Raw genomic sequence first — 20651 nt, forward strand, 5'->3', positions numbered from 1 at the left:
AGGTTGGCCGGCTTCCGTCACTGTTTCATTGCTGTTACGACCGTACCGCAACCACCGAATCTCTTTTCAGACGTTGGCAGAGCGACTTTCCATTTGCCACGTGGGTTTTATTTTATGACAGCTTCACTTTATCCTGTGACAAAGAGTTACGAGAAAAGAGTTTCTTGCCTCTACGCGCATGTATCTTGCATTGAGCGATCCGCACATTGGCTACCTGTCCTGAATTGATAGAATACACACTTGTTCAAGTGGAAACTGGGTTTCTTGTGTTCTCATTGCTCCTGAAGTTCTTTAGGTGTGACGGTAAGTCGGTCGTGGAAACCAAGTCTGCTTGCAGCGAGAAATGGCAGCGAGAAGAGAGAAGGGAAGGATAGAAAGATATGAATGATTCCTTTGTTAATTATTTCGGTGATGTGAGTGACCTTCCAGCATATATCGTTCTATAAGAGTATTTGGGTGAGTTGGTCTCGGTTCAAGACAGCACAAGGCGCAAAAGTAGGTATAAGGTACAGAGTGGAAAAAGATCGCCCAAATAATGTGTAATTAACCTAACAGCAAATATATAGCTGCGCTGGGAATATGGTTAGTACAAGCCTAAGCAGCACATATTCAAGTCAGATCACTTTGAGCGCGTACCCACGATTGCCCTTCAATCCTTGCATGCAATCATCGCGCTCAAGCCGCGACAGTGCAATATATGTGGTGCTTACGCTGCAGTTCCTTAGCTTGTATACCATTTTCGCTTTTGTTAGCTGTCTGGGTTGCTCTCGATACTGTACCACGCTCTGATGAAGAAGGGTAACCTTGACATCCACAATCTCTGCAAGGGAACACATCTGTGCCCATTGCACTACCTCTGCACTGCGAAGGAATATATGAGATGAATGGGGTTAAATGAAATGGATAGAGGCAGGACAGACGGATGAAATGGATGGATGGCTCTGTAGAATCATTAGTCAACACAACGGATATTTTTTTTTCCTTTTTCTCAGCTATTCTCCACAAGAATTCACGTAGCACGCCATTATTTCATGGTCATCATGATGTGCAATCATGTTCCTTCAAAGAAATATATACACCGTTAACACGAAAGCACATGGCAAGCCATTGCCATAACGAATAATGTTTTACAAAATGGGCTTTAGTTTTACGGTGCATCGTGGTCACAGATTACGATTCGGGCTTCACTATCCCGCTTCCTTCCGCTAAATAATGTAGGGCAGCGTTAAAGGTGCATTGTCGTACGAGATTTTGCAGCATCTCTACATAATGTAAAACGATGTAAAATTCCTGCGAACGTGTATGGCGAGAAGCCTTTAATAACACAGCATCCGATGAATACTGACATCACAGTAGCTCTTTGGGCCCTAGCAAGACGCGGCCCTACCTTGCAGGGTGTTTCGGAGACTGACTTACCCTCGTTTTGAAGCGACAAAATTTTGTTCCATCGTCTTAATATGCACCGTTTTTTCCGACGTCACCTCGCCACTTTCTTTCTTTCTTTCTCTCTTTCTTTCTCTCTTTCTTTCTTTCTTTCTTTCTTTCTTTCTTTCTTTCTTTCTTTCTTTCTTTCTTTGGGGCACTGTAAAGTGAGCCTTGTCGGGACGGCATCAGCGTCATGACTCTCAGGAACAGTGGTAATACGTCAATTGGTGCTAATAGAACTCGGCAAACAAGTTCTGCGACACTGTTTATGTGTATACAGACACATGAGCAGCAGCCTTTTCCCAAGGCGAAACGAATAAATAAGCGAGTGGATATGTTTTCCGCGTGGTTCACAATGGGTCAGTTGGTGAAATGCTGATACCCACTACCTCAAGATCGGCGGTGAGACTGAATAATGTCTGTTTAGTGCAACGTAGAAAAACGGAACAGCGCTTTGCTGCTTTAGGAAGAAAAACACGTACTTGAGGTCGCTATTTGCGCTGATTTGGTGCCAAGCGTAACTGCATGAACTGCGCCTTCATCCAACACTTGAGCTCAACGCGATTGTTTTCCTGTAGGTAATTCTCGATCGCAGGCTCAGGTGAGTGACTCGAACATCGGAAGGAAGTATAGCTACATAGCGTAAAGGAATTTCGTGAAATGATGGATATTTTGCACGTTGGTGATATTCCTGACGCCAATACGTACGGACGTAGCACGGACCATATTACGCGGGTATGGGCCACAAGTGATTTACCTACAGTCCATATCAATTCAAGAACGGCTTGAACATAGCCTTGAAATTTTAATGGGAGAGTGTTATGGAGCTCAGTAACGTTGAAAGTTGAGTGAGTTGGTGATAGTTTATGTTTACTTATCAAGCAGCGCACGGAGACAAGCACAAAAGGAACGGTGTCCCTTTCGTTTCTTTTGTGCTTGTCTCCGTGCGCTGCTTCATAAGTAAGCTAAAGAGCTCTTGTCCCCCCAAAAAAATTGTTTGTGAGCAGGCGGCGTTACTGACGACACTGGAAAATCTCGGCCGATGCGAATCGATATCGAGATTCAAGCCGAACTCGAGCCAAAGCATTCATACGACTCTCGTCCAAGACATTTTGGAGGGCGAGAAACTACTGAAAGTATTCATATAAATGCTATCGCTGTAAAGTTAGGCTATCACGCATCATGTTGTAGCATAGAAATACAGAGTTGCTTTTGTTGCTTTCTATTTCACTTTCGTCCCTGTACACACGACATAATTAATATTAATAAGCTATATTAAATCGAGCTAAACCTTACGAATGGCTCAAACCTGTTAAGAAGCATACGCACTCCAATTCTGAAAGTATATCAATAGATTTGCCGCCACCAGAGTCGAGATGTGTGTGGAAACTGTTTCATATTGTGCCTTCTAACCAGATCCCTGTTGCTATGCGACGTTTTTTTTTCTTTCACGGTTCTTTATTTTCGCCTAAACTTCACACCGTGGTGTTCTTTTGCTGAGGCTTGCCATGATCTCTTTTGTGTTCCCGTCGAAGACGTAATCTAAAGAAATCCGCGCCTCCGCATTCTTCTTTTTGCAGCGTCGCTTCTTCTGGTTTAAATAAGACTTGACGTGCGCCGGATAAAAAGTTAGGGCTTTGCGTTTGATTCTTTCAAACTAAGATTCTGGCAGCTGCAGATCCTCTGAAAGGCAAAAAAAAAAATAGAAGGGGTGGGCGGAGGGGTGGGGGGAGGGTAGTTCGCTACTGTCGCAACGACAATATGTTAGAAAATAATACTTCCAACAGAGCAGCGATCGCGCGCTCTCCGTCAACCGAGATCTGTATTTGTTCAACATTTTGTGCGACTCTTGTTGCAGACGGAAATTCTTCAAAGCTTTTTTCTGCTCATATTCTATTGACAACCAGGCTGTTGCTTCCAGTGTCTGTACCGAACGACTAGAACGTTTGAGTTTCTCTCGATCATTGCGAAACTGCCACTCAGTTCAAGGAGTGCGATTTGTTTCTGGTTCTTTGTTCTTCTGCCATTTTCGGCAGTCCGTCTTTTTTTCTCTGATATCGTCATTTTAGCTAGCTGCTGGAGGAGTAAAAAAAGAAAGGTAATTCAGCTGTTTGTTTTCGTTATTTTAGTGAAGAGACTCACTTCGGCCTTTTTTTCTTTTGCATCGTTTTCTTGTATATTTTGCTCTTCCGGAATGGTCCACCCTATATCCACTGGTTCTCCTCCTTCCCACCCTTTTGAGACCGGAATCTCGCGATAAGCTGTGGGTGGAAAATCGTGGGTCCTCGCCCAGCAAAATAAAAGAGGCGTAATCGGCCGTGCTCGATGCCGTTCTAATGGGAGAGAGAGAGGGGGGGAGAGACAGGGGGGAGCGGGAGCTTTACGAATGGGGTTCACGGCGCAAGCGAAGCCATCAAAAACGCGTTTACTCGAAGGTTTCGTGATTGCTCGGACAACTAGCTTTCCGAGAAGGCCGCATAAGGACTAACACTAAACGACAGACTCGCGAAACAGGAAGCGAAGACACAAACGAAACTAGATCTTATTGCTGTGGGACTATTTTGTGTGGCCGATGCTTGACGAGCTCAGTCTTACGATATACACGAAGGATTACGTGTGTACGCGTAGCCACAGCGTGCTTTGCTCTCTGAGCAAGCGCACGTGGGCGCGGGACGTTTTAGAAGGCCTCCGGGTAGATATATTGTCTAGAAGGCCCGTTTACGTTCTGCAGGAACTGCCCGCATTTTCATGATCACGGGCTCTTCAGGCCGTCGCATGAGCACGCGTTGCCCCAATGTTATAGTGATACCAATTATATGGACACTCAGAGGTGCATTTTAGACGTCTTTGTGAGCGTCGGAATCGACGTCATGTTTTCATAAAGTCTAAATAGATAAACATCAGTGAACCCCGCGCAGTTTAGTAGCGCGTCTACTTAAAACGAGTTCGGCTGAAACAGAGATGAAGCAGTGTCCTGTTCCTCGCTCAGTACGTGCATAAATAGGTACGGGGGCGGAGGGGGAGACTACGCGGCTTTGAGTAGAAGCGCGTATTTTGACCAGGAGGGAACAGTCGCCCGGTGTAGGGCGTGCCTTATCTTTGTAGAGAGTCAGCCGATGGCTCATACATTTGCATGTGTTGTGTTTTCAGCCCAAGGTTTGTCACGAAGCCTTGAATACAGCATGATGGCTGCTGCACTTTGGGTTTATGCCTCGTCGCATATGAAAGTATCATCTGTTGTCCTTACTTCGTGTAACATTTTGATTGCTTGATATATTATTCAATTAGATGCCTCGCACTTTCAGAAGAGTCGGTTATTTGAGTTCTTTCTCTCTAGAGATGAGGAATCGAGCAACGCCTTACATATACATAATGCGTGCATTCATTTGCACTCAAGCAATTACCCTGGCTTTGCTGTGTAACTTGAGCACACATGTTGTTTTATGGAATACGGACACAGATTGAAGAGAGTCATTTACTTATTGCATTGGTATGCTAGCAAGACTGAAAACATAGCGGATAGAGAGAAGATGTTTTCAGCGCGTTGAGGTGAGACGCCATCTTTGACGTTTCTTCTAAACTATAGTCAAGCGCGTTTCGAAGGATGGGGCATGTGGGAACGCTCGTAAAAGCACTGGATGCTTTCAATTATCTGAGGTGGCGTAATTACCACAGACTCATGATTATAACACGTGCGCAGCTTTGACATGCTACACGTCCGACCTGTCAGTCGCGTGGTTATTCGCAAGCCAGCTTATGCGGTTATCCACGCAACAGTTTTGCACGTATAGGCGCATAGGTAGAAGTGCTGCGCTTATTGCATCATTCTGCGCTAGGCTGCGTGAAAACGGCGATTTCCGTGATAATGGTAGATTGGAAGTGTAAACTGTCAAATCAGGCCGAATATTAGCGTCTACCGAGTAACACTGACCGCTTTCGTACACAAAGGACGCGGCTTCATTCATATCCAGTGGAGTTGGTTCAGGTTGTAATTCTGGTAATCCGTGGAGCTCTCATTGCTGTTATTGCCGTGATTCCCCTTAAAAGTGGTGCCTCCAACATGAATAACTGTTAATTGTTTAGTAATACAGTTAAAACAAGATGATTTGTACCAGCCGGCGACACTGCACAATCTTTCACTAAACAACAGTGCGTTTACAAGTGCAAATGTGCATCTTCAGACGTGCGTCATCGCCACCTCTATGCAGTAACAGAGCAGTTGTCGCCCAAATCACCTACCAGAAGGTTTTGTCCTTCATTCTGGCAGAGTAAGGGAAAGACCATACGGGGCTAATACTCTCACACGGTCGTTTTATCGCGCGCAGTGGCGATGCCAAGGAGCATTCCGAAACCATTACTGGTCAGGGATACGCAGCGACTACAATAGCGAGAGAACGGACACTATCGATGCATATTGGCGCTTCTATACCGCGATATGACACTGAGCGACAACTGACAACTAGTTTTATTGATACAAAGAGCGGTCGCGTGGACTCAGATCATCTCGTGTTGCATGCAGCGAGGCGCCTACGCCGCCTACACCGCCGCTGCCCGACGGCTCGCTGTGCCGTGCACGCAGATTTGCTGTGTGAATTGCTCGTCCCCACTCCGCCCCAGACCGATGAGCAGAGTAGTGTGCTTAAATAGCTTGGGGTCAACGAACTACCGCCAAGCGAAGTGCGCCGCGATTATCTCTACTCTGCTTCACACAACAGGTCCAACGCCGCGGAGACAAGCAGGACTCCTTGATTGATATGGGCGTTTAACATATGATAGTTGAACGTCCCAAACCACCATATGATTATGAGAGACGCCGTAGTGGAGGGCTCCGGAAATTTCGACCACCTGGGGCTCTTTAACGTGCACCCAAATCTGAGCACGCGGGCCTACAACATTTCCGCCTCCATCGGAAATGCAGCCGCCGCAGCCGGGATTCGAACCCGCGACCTACGGGTCAGCAGCCGAGTACCTTAGCCACTGGACCACCGCGGCAGGGCTAGCAAGACTTCTTGCGGTAGAATAGTTGCGTTCGCGTGAAGAAAAAGTTCCCTGCTTTTCCCACCCATAATAAGTTTTTTTCTTTTCGTTTCAGGCATGAGTATGAAATGGGCATGTTTTGTATCACTCACTCACTCACTCGCACAGGTGGTAAATCTGATACGCCCATTAGTACTGAATGTTTAGTGAAAACCATCGGAATTTTTTTTTAGTACCAGCAGTAGTTTTGATTCATGCTGATCTTTGACCCTAAAGAGCTGCTCTAAAAGTAACTCGCGTTGCTTCAAAACACATCTTTTGGTGCTATGAACCTGCTCCGGAACGCCCCTTATGCTGCGTGGAAGCTGTTCCAAAACAGCATTATTCCCGCTCCCTGAGCTGCTCCAAAACACCCAAGTCCACTTCAACCCCTTCGTAGGGCACGTCTTGTCGCCACACTACACATCGATTTCGCCGGCTTTTACACTGTCCGCACTTAATATACATCGCAATGGAAGCATTATTTCTAGTGATGCATAGCGGACTGCTTGTTGAGCCGTATTTGTGTTGTAATTAATGTTTTTTTTTTTGTTCATGTACGCACTGATTGCGTGTCAACATCTATCCCGAGAAAAGTTGCGTCCAACCTCACTGAGAACATTAGCCACTTAATGCGCAGGCGCTTTCTTTTAATCAATAACTTTCACGTGCCTTGTCTTAATTTAGACTCTATTTTATTGAAACGTTTTCTTTGTCGGTTTCCTACTGTTTACCTGCGGTGCAGTTGGCGACTGCTGACGAGAAACGTGCGTGCTTGTTGTTCACTTAGCTGGCAAGCCTCAACTGCTTATTTAATGATGCGTTGTTTTCTCGCTGTCACCTCGTTACTCATAATGAGACACCCTGAACTTAAATCGTCGCGTTTATTGTTTATTCCGTAAATATAGTCACAGAAAGCTATAACTCAATGACGCACTGCCTGTAAGACACCATTCGCATCTGGACGGCAACATACTCCTTGATCGAGGTTATACTGCCAATATTTTCAAAGAAGGTAGTGTTTGGGCATTTCTATATTACTTGCACATATTGGCAGCGTTTTCTCGTGCCAAAAAATGTGCTTTATTATCTGCAGTTGCTTCCACATGGTAGCGACAGCGCGAACCACAAGAGAAATCGCTGTCTTCCAGATGCAAGAAGGGGTGATTTTGTTCGTACGTGTTGCGAAAGAAGCCACTTTTTCCTTGACCCTTGAAGTAAAATGGCTGGGGTATTGTCACTTTAGATGGAAATAGACCCTGTTTCGGGATCAGCACCAGCATTCCCGCAATACATCTATTTGTGCGGCCGCTGGTATTAGAGTGACGTCCGTTTTGGTACTTTCTCTACAGCTATCTCTCTGTAGGATCGACCACTGCTACAAACGTATATATATATATATATATATATATATATATATATATATATATATATATATATATATATATATATATATATATATATATATATATATATATATATATATATATATATATATATATATATATATATATATATGCGTGTGTGTGTGTGTGTGTGTGTGTGTGTGAATGTCACTGTGTAAAAATTATAATAGCTGCTGTCCATGGCAATCGTCAGTTAGTTCCGGTTAATTACTTCGCTTTCACTCTATTGGTATCAAGGACTAAAATAATAATGATGATGAAGTGTGTTGACGAAATCCGCGCAATTTTCATGACCAGTGCATTGTAACAAAAAAATAAAAAAATCGTTCTTCAAAAGTAGCATGCGGCTCTCCTATTTAGTTTACGAACGATCCCCGTGGGGCTCGTTTAAGGTGGCATATTCAGCTCATCTCAACATTTTTGTTCTTTTTAGAAGAAAAATAACACAGAGACTGCTGGTTTGCAGATACGATTTATTGCATCAACAGACCCTTTCGATGCCATGGCTGCCGGTTTAACATAATATGGTCAACGCCAAAATTAACGGGCCTTCTTCTCTCATTTGCTCATACGTGAAGCAGGTGAGAGCTACATCGGAGTTTGTGTTTTGAAAACACAGCTGTACGCGAATCATGATAAATCGCGAACGTATGTAATGGGAACCCGAGCTGAGGGAAAACATGAGCTTGAAAATGCGTTATGGGAAAAGAAATGGCCGAACTGGCAGACAAAAGAGAAGCGAGTTCAAGTACGTCGTAAACGCTCACCCATTCTTCAATACCCGAGGGAAAAGACTTTCGGGTCTGTTGGTGAAAGGGTAACCTCCAACTGCAAGCAACGTTCCAAGATAAAAAGGACTGCAAGTAACACCATCACCAAACCAAGTACGCGGTAATATTAACGAAGTAAAGCACGCTGGGTATAACACAGTTGCGCTTCGGCGACCTCATATCGAGCGCCTGCAGCTTTAGCAAGCGTAGTCGATGTTATCCTCTCCTGTATTCGGGTATGTATGCTTGGTTGTACCGTGAGTGTGTAGATGCACTTGCATTACACCAGCGAGCGCTACGATGCCAACCAGTCACGCAGTCTGCCACAACGTTCGCCATACTCAAACGTATGATTCTAGCATCTGGCTTCTTATTGTGCCTTCCCTCTTAAGTCTGTTGGCGCACAAATAATACCAGTTACATATGTTAGGATACTAGAATTACCGGACTGGAGCTGGCGTCAACAAAGAATGACCTTGCAGGGCCATAGAGATCGCGTAATATTTTGCCTCCATTCAGGTGCTACTTCTCCTTCATCCCCCCCCCCCCCCCTACAATCACTCCGACTTTATTTTGTCTCTTCGCTATTTTTCCTGACGACCGTTTTCTTTTGCGTATGCTGGTCAACAGCGTGTGCACTCGTGGAAAGCAGCCGCAAGGAGCTTAGCGAAGCGTCGGAAACACACACTGCGTTTTCAGAAAAGGAAAATAAGTAAAGAAGTGCGAGAACGGGAAAGGAAACAAAAGAAGACGCGGGGAGCAACACCCTTGAAGTGCAGCGATGCGAGGAGAAGTGATCACTGCGCGCGCGCACAAATACAGTGGCGCCGTCCGCGGCCAGACGCGGAAGCTAGTTTCGAGATACTGATTGGTGGCCGGCGCGTTGATCCGATACGTTCTGACTCATTTCTATACGTTTCCCTGTAAGAATTGCCCGCGGCGACGGTGACTGTGTGAGCCTCTGATCACTGAGATATGGATCGCTACACGTGCTAAAGCGCACGAGCTTGCCTATGCATTATAGCGTCTGAAGAGTAGAGGCGCACCACAGCCTCATCGTCCATTCGTTCTACTTCCTTAGTCAATTGCTCTTTGAGGAGGCGCAGCGCTATTGCTCTATAGCGAAACTTGTCTACTGGAGAGCCCGCACTCATTGATACTGCTCAGCTCCTCTTTTGAGAGAAATTAAGTGGCCTGTTTTGCCAGACTGTGTCGTCGAACATTGCGATGCGATGTACAGATAAGGTCTTTGCGCCGAAGCAGCGACAAATTTCGTAAAGCGCAGCTCGGCCGTGTGTCGCACCCTGATCAGTGCGCATGTCAAAGTAACAAAATTGTTAAGCCGTATATTTGGCTACAATATTGTTGTGCTTTTGTTTCAGCGTAAGAATATTTGTGGAAACCTTATCGTTGCACTTACCATGCACCATTTAAGAGAGAATTTCCTAGAGACATGACCGGCTTTGACAGCATTTTAGCGAACTTATCTGTCTTGTGTGGACATTTCGATGGCGCGGACACTACTGTTTGTTTTTCCAGCTTTTGTGGTGCATGGAAATATTTTTCTATTGAAGTGTACAGCACTAACGCATTGGGTACTGAGTGCGTCAGTGTTATACACACACACACAACACACACACACACACACACACACACACACACACACACACACACACACACACACACACACACACACACACACACACATATATATATATATATATATATATATATATATATATATATATATATATATATATATATATATATATGTGTGTGTGTGTGTGTGTGTGTGTGTGTGTGTGTGTGTGTGTGTGTGTGTGTCTAAACTTCATTGGATCTGCTGAATAGGAACTAATACAACGTACAGGCGCAAGTTCACAAACCAATGACTACATTTTTTCTCAACCTTTTGACCGGGGCTGGTATATCTCAAGAGTGAAGTCGGTAACTGGATGCACTCGTATTCCTTCAATATTAACAACTCACTCAAAAAGAAATAATCAGGATAATTGCGGCCACACTGAGCTGAATTTGTCCTCCCTTACTTCTTCAGTGGTTTATTCTGAAATCTCAGTAAGCCACTAATTTTCTTCAATGCTATCAGTGTACGCGCATCGTGCTGTGCGATACGAAGTACGGGACACTTCCGCGTCGTTTTTGTTGCGTCATTCATACTTTGTTGCCTTGTGGTTCAAATGACACACGAATGTCTTTGTCTTTGCACATATATATATATATATATATATATAAACATTTTCGTTTCGGACGCGCATCAATTCTGTATCCTTTTTATCCGCAATGCAGCCTGAGCGCTATCTCGCAACTCTTCTTCCTGCAAATGAACAGTATCTGCTTTGTTTTTGCGCCACGCTCTGGCGATCCCCGGGCGATCTCCGAAATGAGCCTGACGCGACAGCGACGCGCTCTGTATAGTGCGATCCATTCCGTCTTCTGCGTCATTAGCTGCGGCAATCTCCGGAGGCAGTTTCTTTTAGAGGGACCCGTCTGTATGGCTCTGCTTCTGTCCGCCTCGCCCGAGGCTACTATTGCAGAAGACGAATCGGCCCATTGCCTCTGTCTGGCCATTGGGACTCGGTACTCGCGTCTATCCTTTTCGTCGTGAAAGTAATACTCGGTGCGACGGCAGGGTTAAATATATGCGGGACGCCGCTGAGTATCGCTGTGAACATCGACCAACTTGCCGAACTCGCAATTGCGCTTCAGCGTGCACGGTCCTTATGTGTGACTCGCAGTGAAGCAATACTTGAGGGTTACGCTTCGTAATGCGTTCCTGTTGTCATCGTAACGTCCTAGAGATGTTCGTCCAGTTCTCTTTGCTAATATGAAGACGCCTATGTTCGTGTTTGTTCAGTTCTCCTGTATACCTGTAGCGCCCGTCAATGCGACTTTCACCCATGAAGTTCGAGAGAGCGATGAATTGGGTTAATATGTCACCTTTCAAGTGCATCTCTTGCGCCAACTGCTACTCGTGTAGTAATCTCATGCAGGAAGGAAATCCCCAGAACGGGAAGCACGCCAACACGTCTTCACTTTTAACTGGCTCAGGAAGACGTCAGCTGTTGTTTTCTATCCTACTTTGTTCCACATTCCAAGTGCGCACTTTTTCACTTTTTTTTTCTCTCCCCGATCTCATCGATAGCCTTATCACGACTCCTCGATAAATGCGAATAAACCAAAATAACTCTTTGCTGGGCTGCTCATTTCATTTTACAGAGTAGCCCATGAAATACATGGCCATTCAGAGAGAACAGATGACAGCGAAGGGCACGGAGGAGCGCAAGCTTTCGACGGTTAATTCATGCTTTCTTAGAAACATTATATTAGGCGCCATGACATGCGCATACCGTCAGCCATTGAAACTCTCGAAACGCCTCATCACATTTTACCATTTCTTTCTGCGCGCACGATTGAGACTGATGTTTTCGCTAATACCTGAGCATCGTCAGGTTCGGATGTGGAACGCCTCGAACGATTTGCGAGCCGCAGTGTCTTCGCTTTTTTTTTTTTTCCCAGAATTCCGACGTTCTATAGGGGCGTGCATTTATGTGAACTGTCTAATGGTTAGTTCACTAAGTATTACGGCTAGGTGGCGTTAGCTCCCGCCCGATCTAAAGGGTACAGCCCCATCCATCCCTCCATCCATCCATCCATGTAGACAGTGGGACAGAAAATGGGCTCATTCTGTATGTTTTGCTAAAGATAACTGAGGTTCCCGCGAATACTCATTAAAGCTTACTGCCACGTCGCAAGCAGCATGAGTTCGCGCTCCCATGATCCCGTCGCCCGCCATACCTGTTGGTGCTAAATTATTTTATTTTTTATGTGGTACTGTCTGAGGCGAATAAAGCAGTTGCGAATTTGGGCACAATGAGTTGGTGACGTTCCCTTGTTTTTCGTGTTTCTTTTTTGTTGCACCTAGTTCAAACAGCAGCGACGGGAGCACGAACCACATTAATCAGATATGTTCATCTTTGTTATCATCGTCTATAGTGTTTCAATCAATACAATGGCGTCACTCACATCGAAAACGCCAATAAGGGACGAGTTTTCGAGCTTGCCCGGTGTCGTCGTTGCATGCAGGAGTGCACATTTTGGCTATTAGCGCACATTTTCTCGACATCGCACTTCTTGCGTTCTCAGGCGCATACGAAATAACTCGAAGTATACTGTTCGTCTATCTCTCAACACGAGGAATTTGGGGAGATTGTAGGAAACAACAGAGTCAAAAATTAATACCCCCCCTTTTTTTTAGCTAATATGCCTGTTGCTTGGATGTGGTGATCGATTTGTATTTGTGGTTATCGTACCCGTAGATGACGTAGCCAGGACCCGTAAATGCGCCCGTAAAGACAAGTTGCACGTATTGCTGAGGAGCTGAGGCTCGATACACTGCGGGCTTCCTAGACCGCGATACGCAGACTGTTGCTATGGCTTTATCCAGCAATACTGTTTCACATTACTTTTTGTTTCTGCCTGTTGTATACTTCAGCTGTCTTCTATGAGTGGTCGTAGCACAGTGTGTTTCAAGCAGGCCTGCTGTGTTCCACCAGTAGGAAAAATGATCATTATTCATTTTTTCTCTTGGTATGCCTAATTTTTTTTCTACATCGCTTTGAGCAGCGTAAAGCTAACCGTATCGGTAGCAGCTGCATGCATGCACTCGGTGATTCATTTTTCTCTTCCCAGAACAGCAGAAATATCGCATTGTTATGGAACTGTATGTGACCGCAGTGACGGAGATTTTGCCAGTGAAATTTTCCTAACCTTAATTTCATACAACCACACGTTGTCCAGTTCAGAATATATGTCTAATAAAACATAAGAAGGAGGGGAGGGATGCTGGTGTGGCCCGATTCTTGAAGCACAAGGAACATTTTAGATGCATGCTTAAACTTTATCGCTCACTTCGGCTTCCGTCTTGACTCTCTCGACTCGAGACAACGGTGCTTTGCCGACTATGGCTTGGCGTCGCCTTCACCAAAGCTTTCGCCTTTCGAATCGGCATGGAAGACAGTGCTGCTTGCGGTCATTGCGGCAGCGATGAAACTATAGAGCACGTTCTCTGTCACTGCCCTCGTTACAGCGTGCAAAGACGGCAACTAGCTGCTGCGTTAGCTCGCCTAGACGACAGACCATTGTCTGAACAATCAGTGCTTGAAAGGGGACACGATTTGTGTGCTCACAGAAAATCAGTGAAGGCCTTACTGAACTTTTTGCGTGGCAGCGGCCTATTGTATAGACTATAGCACCCCAGCCCTCCCCCCCCCCCCTTTTTTTTTTGCGCGCGTCTATTTCCCTCTTCACTTTCTTTCCCATCTTTCTTCCCTATTCCCCCTTACCCTAGTGCAGGGTAGCAAAACGCATGCTCCAATTTTTGGCTAACCTCCCGGCCTTTCCCTCATTTTATTCTCTCTCTTAAAGCATAACTATTCTGATCTTCATTAGATATTTCTACTTACCTCTCGAAAGGTAGTTTATTGTGACGCTTATCTGCTAAAACGTGACGTGCCGCATTTTGAAACGGATCGTAAGTCCGTAACCAACGTTTATGTGGTTAACCTCAAGCAGAGGAGAAAAAAAAGTTGAATACTACATTCACAATGCATCAGCATATATTGTACAAAAAGTGAATGACCGAAGACACTTACTCTATAAGGTGGATGACAAAGCTAGCTATGGGCGAAAGTCGATGAGTACAAGAAATATGCCGTATAGAACATGCCTCAGCTGCTGTTACCAGTAACAGCACGCGTTGCACATCTGGAAAGTTTAGGCAAACAGAGTGGTCAGTAATGAAGCAGAACCTCGTTATTACCACTCTGTTTGGCACGCTTACTTTATGGCTAACGTTCCCGATGAAACAAAACATCGCAGTTGAGATTGTAAGTGTTCCGAGGTGTACTGTTCGTTTTTGAAAAGTTTACGAACGATGTCGTACTGTACGCTATGAGGAAAAGACGTAGCTATAGCGGCGCACCTTCGCAGTGCAATGAAACGAGCAAAGACAAAGAAAAAGCTATGACAATACTTTTATCGCACCTTACAATCTGAGTGCACAATTTTTCCCGCTTGTGAAGGTTCGTTATCAAAAAGAACGAAAAAAAAACAAACAAAAGAACTCGAGTGACCTCCAGTGACTGTTCGCTCGGTTGCGCGCCTTTGAAACGTTTCTTGCATGCACAAGTGTATGCACTCTCGGTTGCACGCTGCCTCTGTCTTCAGCGTGAAGAGCATGGGAAGGTTGAAGAGAGGACGAAAAGTTATTTTTTCAGCCCTCGTCGGAAGCGCGGCTCAGCGCCCTCGTCTTCCTTGCGCACCGGCTGGGACGTGGACCGTCAACAAAGCCAGCGAACCCTTCACCCTACGTTCGCAAAGAAAGCTTTCCGTGCAGTTCTGTCTCATTTCGCGTGAAGGATTCCCCGTCCCTCTCCAATACTGCCGCACTGGCTTCTCTCGTGGAAGCAACGGTTATCGCAGTACAGACCTTCCGTCGTCTGTGACAGTGACGAACACTTCAGGCGAGTCGTGGTGACACTTTTTTTGCGAGAAGCCATTCCATCGTGATGCTTGCTGGAGAGTATTTTCACCCTCCCCCCCGCCCCCCGAAAATTGCTCGCTTCTGTCTCAAAAATAACGCCGGATCTCTCGGCGCACCTCTTCCATTCTCAATATGTCGCATCCATCATCGCCAAGTGAGTGATCTTGTCACTCTCCAAGTTGACACATTTATAGCACTCTCCCTTGCCAGGACTTGACTTTTTTTAGGAAACTTAAACTATGCCGGCACGGGTTTTTCGTTTTGTTTTTCTTTTCAGACAGCCGGAAAGATTAATCTTTGGGCATATTAGTCTGCGTCTCTTAGAGTTCATCAACCGGAAATATGTGGAAACGGAACCAAAATCCTTAGCGGACCGTTGCTTTCGACTTGCAGCGAAAGATTTCCTATCAATACATTCGAAGAGTGCGCGATTTGTGTCAACTTTCAGCGGAAATGCTTTGCGTACTTCTGGCAGAGCGCATGTAAAGTATATATATATATATATATATATATATATATATATATATATATATATATATATATATATATATATATATATATATATATATATATATATATATATATATATATATATATATATATATATATATACTCGCGAAATTTTAGGAACGAAGCTCCTAAAGGCGTGGGTCTGTCCATTCTTCGTTGTCGTACGCAGCCACCAGTGGTGGACATACCCGCTCTAGAGTGGTGCTACAGAAAATGCGAAATGAAAGATGGCGGTATACCGCAATCTTTGATTTCTCTTCATCTCTTGTTCACTTGATGGCGGTATACCGCCATCAAGTGAACACTCCCAGTATACTGGGAGTGTTCACTTGATGGACGCACGGATGGACGCACGGATGGACGCATGGTAGGACGGACACACAGACTAGCAGACGGACGGGCGGATGGATGGACGGACGCGCGGAGCGGGTATGTGTCACAGGGGATGCGAGATGGCGGAACTTGGAGTGTTCACTAGATGGACGTACGAACGGACGGACAGATGGACGGACGTATGGACGAACGGGCGGACGGACAGACGGAGGCACGCATAGATGGACGCACGAATGGTCACGCGGATAAACAAAAGCAAGAACGAACGGACGGGCTGATGGACGCTTCGCCCCACTCATCATCATTCACTCCGTGGATATGCTGTGATTTTTTTTAAATCTCGTGGGCCCTCTTATAACTTTCTGTCTCCTATTCGTGCGTTTGCCTTCTCTAGGAATCAAGTGAGTTACCCTAATGACCAGCGCGGTTATCCTGCCTACGTGCTACGTGCCCAGCCCATGTTCATTTCTTCTATATATTATGAGTACAAGCTGCAACTTTTTCGTATACGCTGCAGACCTGTGATTCATTTAGCGCAACTGAGTTGCGCTCAGTTGCGCTAAATGAATTTTGATTTTGATAGTATACTCACGAACTCAAAACGTTAGAAAAATGCGAAAGTGTGTCTGTCGTGCGACATTCTCCTTACCCTCGCCTACGAAACGTTGTCGGAATGTCGGCGAGCTCGGTCGACGTCACTCTTGTCGTCTTTCCGTTGCATCGTTCTTCTGCTGAAGAATGCTGCTTTTATTTGTTACACTCGACGTTTGTTACCACTGCACTTCGAGGAAAAGCGCTACATAAGCTCCTTGATAGGCCTTTAAATTAAGCTGCGCCGCTCATTGTTAAGTGCTCCCAAGCATGCAAGCTGCTTATATTCGGGATGGTTATAAACACAAAGGTGCCGTGTCTCATCGACGAGCTTTCGTCTTTCATTTTCATTTCGCGTGCTCGTTCACTTTGTAATTTACACTTGCAATTGTAATCTGTAGCTCGCTGACATCTTAGCGTCGGAAGCATTTACGCATAGGTCATAGGTAAGCAGAAGTGCTCCGCAGGCACATCTTGCGCACTGCCACACATTGTGCACGTCTACAAGCTGCCAGCACATTAGTGCACTTTAACGCCTAGCTCTCGCTAGCAGGCTTAGTACCTGAGCATCCACCGCATTGTCCTTGAGTATCGTTGACTCCTGAATTAGCTCCTGGGCAATGAAACCTTTATCGCGCACGCTTTCACTGCACCATTGTTTGCCACCAGTAGAGCGGCGTGCGTAAGCCTAACGATCGCAGACGTCCATTGCCGGGGGTTAAGAGTGTGGAAGTAGGAAGGGTATAGGAAGCAGTGGTGCTTCGGGAAAGGGCAGCTAACGACGGGGCGGCTCCCACAAACTGTGCGCTAGAGAAAGGCGGTGTGAGAAAGGGGAAGATATGTAGAGAGGGGAAAGATGGCAGGAGTAGGAGAACTGAGCGAGGGAGAGGGGGCGTACGCTTTCTATTGAGCTTTAACTTTGCAGGGCCTCCCTGGTCTGTATCGTGCGCGTTTATGCGCGTTTGGCTTCGTTATCCTACCTGCCTTGCCGATTCGCTCTATTAAAATATGATATACGGGTTAAAGAAGGAGCTTAGCGACGTTAACTGTGGCGAGAGAGTGGTGGTCGGCCTCTGCTTCTGCTCTGCGAATAACCTCGCAAGGCTGTTCGTGGCCCATTAAGCACCTTCTCGGTTGAGGCATGGCGTCCCGCTCCGCTTTTTTTACAATGTTGCTATGGCCGTCGCCGACGGCGTAAGCCGTAGGAACTCATTGCGCGATCGTAATTTATCTTTCACGACCTGGTTCGCTACATAAGGAAGCGATGCCTCTGTAGCGGAGCAGCCATCATGTGTGCGGCAGTGCTGAGCCACCTATTCGCCCCACTCACCTGCCTCATTTTACAGGCAGCTCATTTTACTGGCAAGTATTTGAAACTATTGCCTCTTGCGCCCGTTCGCTCCATAACCATCGCAAGGTTGGAAGTAATCAGCGATATTAATTATTGATCTTCAGCTACCGTTTTCTCATTGGAGCCTTCATCATCTCATCAGTGTCACAGCGAGCAAATGTTTGTTCGATAAAATGTTTGACCAAACGTGGCCAAACGAATGGGCTTTGAAATTTTGAGTGCCTCATGCAAAAGGCCAGTGATGTTTAGGAATTTTCGATATTTATTCCACAGAAAATTTAACCATCTATTCAATACAACATAAGCGAATAAGATCCGCCTTTGGCTGCGTTCATTGGTAGCCGCTATTCCTTATTTATTTGGTATACCGTGTGATTTTCGCCGAACACTGCCATGGTCTTTAGCCCGACGCGGTGGTCTAGTGGCTAGGGTACTCGGCTGCTGATCCGCAGGTCGCGGGATCTAATCTCGGCGGCGGCGGCTGCATTTCCGATGGAGGCGGAAATGTAGGCCCGTGTGCTCAGATTTGGGTGCACGTTAAAGAACCCCAGGGGGTCGAAATTTCCGGAGCCCTCCACTACGGCGTCTCGCATAATCATATGGTGGTTTTGGGACGTTAAACCCTACAAATCAATCAATCAATCAAAGCCATGGTCTTTGGGAAAAATACGCGAGGTCGTTGCAGCACTCGGAAAACACGATGGTCGTGTAGATCACCCCAGAGTACGCAGTAGGCCTGTTTTGCGATGGAAATTCTTCGGCCTATTACACTATTTGAGATATAGGCTGCCTGCACTCTCTTGTACTTGCGTATATACTTTATAGGAAAGCCGGAAAACCAACCAGACTGCGGAACATGGTTGGCGTAGCAATTTTACGAGGATCTCTTACATTCGGGTTCAATAGTTTCAAAAATTAAAACGAACAATTCATGAAGCGTAAAACCATCTTAACTCCGTGGTGCGCAAAAAAATAATAGCAAGAATAAAGGTACACAAAACGCGGCTCAAACTATCAACTCAGAATTTATTGTGGCAATAAACTATAAATTGAAAGTTGAAAGTTCGTTCCGTATTTTGTATCCCTTCCTTTGTGCCTTTTTTTTTGCGCACCACCGTGTTAAGATGATGTACAAACTCGACCTGGAGTCCGTGCTCCTCGTGTGAAACCTTGGTAATTTTCCTGACCAAGCTAGGTCCGTTGCTTCGACTGAAGACTGCAGCGTACACTGCGTGGTCGTGTCCCCATCCCAGTTTACCGCTCTACAGACACTCAAGGATAACTAAAGCTTGCGTTAAACGTAACCTCAGGATGTTGGCACGCGCTGCGTTGACTTAATATTCGATGCCGCTTTACAAATTTGGGGAGAACAAGATGCGATGACAGAAAAGAAAGTAGGAGCTGTCTCCACGGGCCGAACACTGCATAGTTTAAAGCCTGACTAGGTGAACGTGGTTACTGCTTCACGAGCACGAGATTCCGCTCGACTTGTCTTGTGACGAGCGTGTCCTTCGCAAAAACATTAACATTTACCCTGAAAGCGCATTAGGCGCTTGTCTTGAATATCGTATAGAAACATTTCAAACTTTTTTTTATTTTCGTCATTAGCGTGTTAACGAGAATGGTACCTGATCATCATTCTATTTCTCTGTTTTGATTCTATCACAGTGCCTAATGACACGTATATAAATTGACAGGCATGTTGCTTCTTGTGCTTCCATGCGATCGTACTAATTAACCGATAAGGCTTGTTAATTTTCAACGACACGTAAACATCTCAACCTAACTAAAGTATACGTTAAGTATTTCTTTATATTGATTTGCGAAACTTAAGTAATATTATCCATGTATGCGCACAAACGGGGTGCCTGTATACCCTGGAAGTGCAGCTTAGCGAGGATACTTTTTAAGCATCTTTGGGCTGAAGTTATGACGCCGTATTTTCTTATTGTGTGCTGTAATAGAGCGTGCGCATAATATTTTGTGCGTAGTAGCAAAAAAAACAAAAGAAGAAACAAAAATAAAGCATATCCACCCAGTGATTGATGATAAATGTGGTGAAGCTTCGGAGGGTTTTATCGATAAACCCTGAATTCTCATGGTCCGTTCGCCGATTCGTCCATCCGTCTGTCTGTCTCTCTGACATGCATGTACAGACCCTTGGCTTAAAAAGCTTCGCCCCCAAACAAAAAGAAAACAAGCTTGTAGTGACGTGTTCACACTTTTTGCAGTGTATATTTCCATATTCATAAGCTTGTCTGCTGGCTGTTATCGTTACGCCTACCTTGATGGCTGTGGCGTCGGGTCGCTTGATCTTTCTACAGCAACCCACGTGAAAACAGTAGCAAAAGCTGCAATCTGTGCTTGTTAATGAATCTTCTTTCCTGATCAGTTACATACAGCAGTGGCGCGATCCCTTACCCTAGCCGAAAAGTCGCGGAACGCTTTTCGATTTTGGAGGCTTTCGTTCTAGTGGTACTGGTTGTCGACGCTTCCACCAAAACAGCAAACGGCAGCTCAGGGAATTGTAAAAGACGGAATGCGTACGAGAGAAATACACCATACTGATAGCTTTGACCCCCCATAACTGGCCACAGAATTGTTGCTCGTTTAAAACACGGGTATTGTGATTATTTATTAACTCATTTTAATTATACGAGGATTTTCATTCTTTATTACGCACTTCA

At 45.4% G+C, this 20651-nt stretch overlaps 1 protein-coding gene across 1 annotated transcript in view; it reads left to right on the plus strand.

Annotated features, from left to right (window-relative positions):
• Nucleotides 1-20651, plus strand: part of LOC119172376 (uncharacterized) — a 57764-nt gene that overhangs the window by 18732 nt on the left and 18381 nt on the right. The window lies entirely within an intron of this gene.

This window comes from Rhipicephalus microplus, chromosome 4 (assembly GCF_043290135.1).
Source record: "Rhipicephalus microplus isolate Deutch F79 chromosome 4, USDA_Rmic, whole genome shotgun sequence".
Taxonomy (NCBI): Eukaryota; Metazoa; Arthropoda; class Arachnida; order Ixodida; family Ixodidae; genus Rhipicephalus; species Rhipicephalus microplus.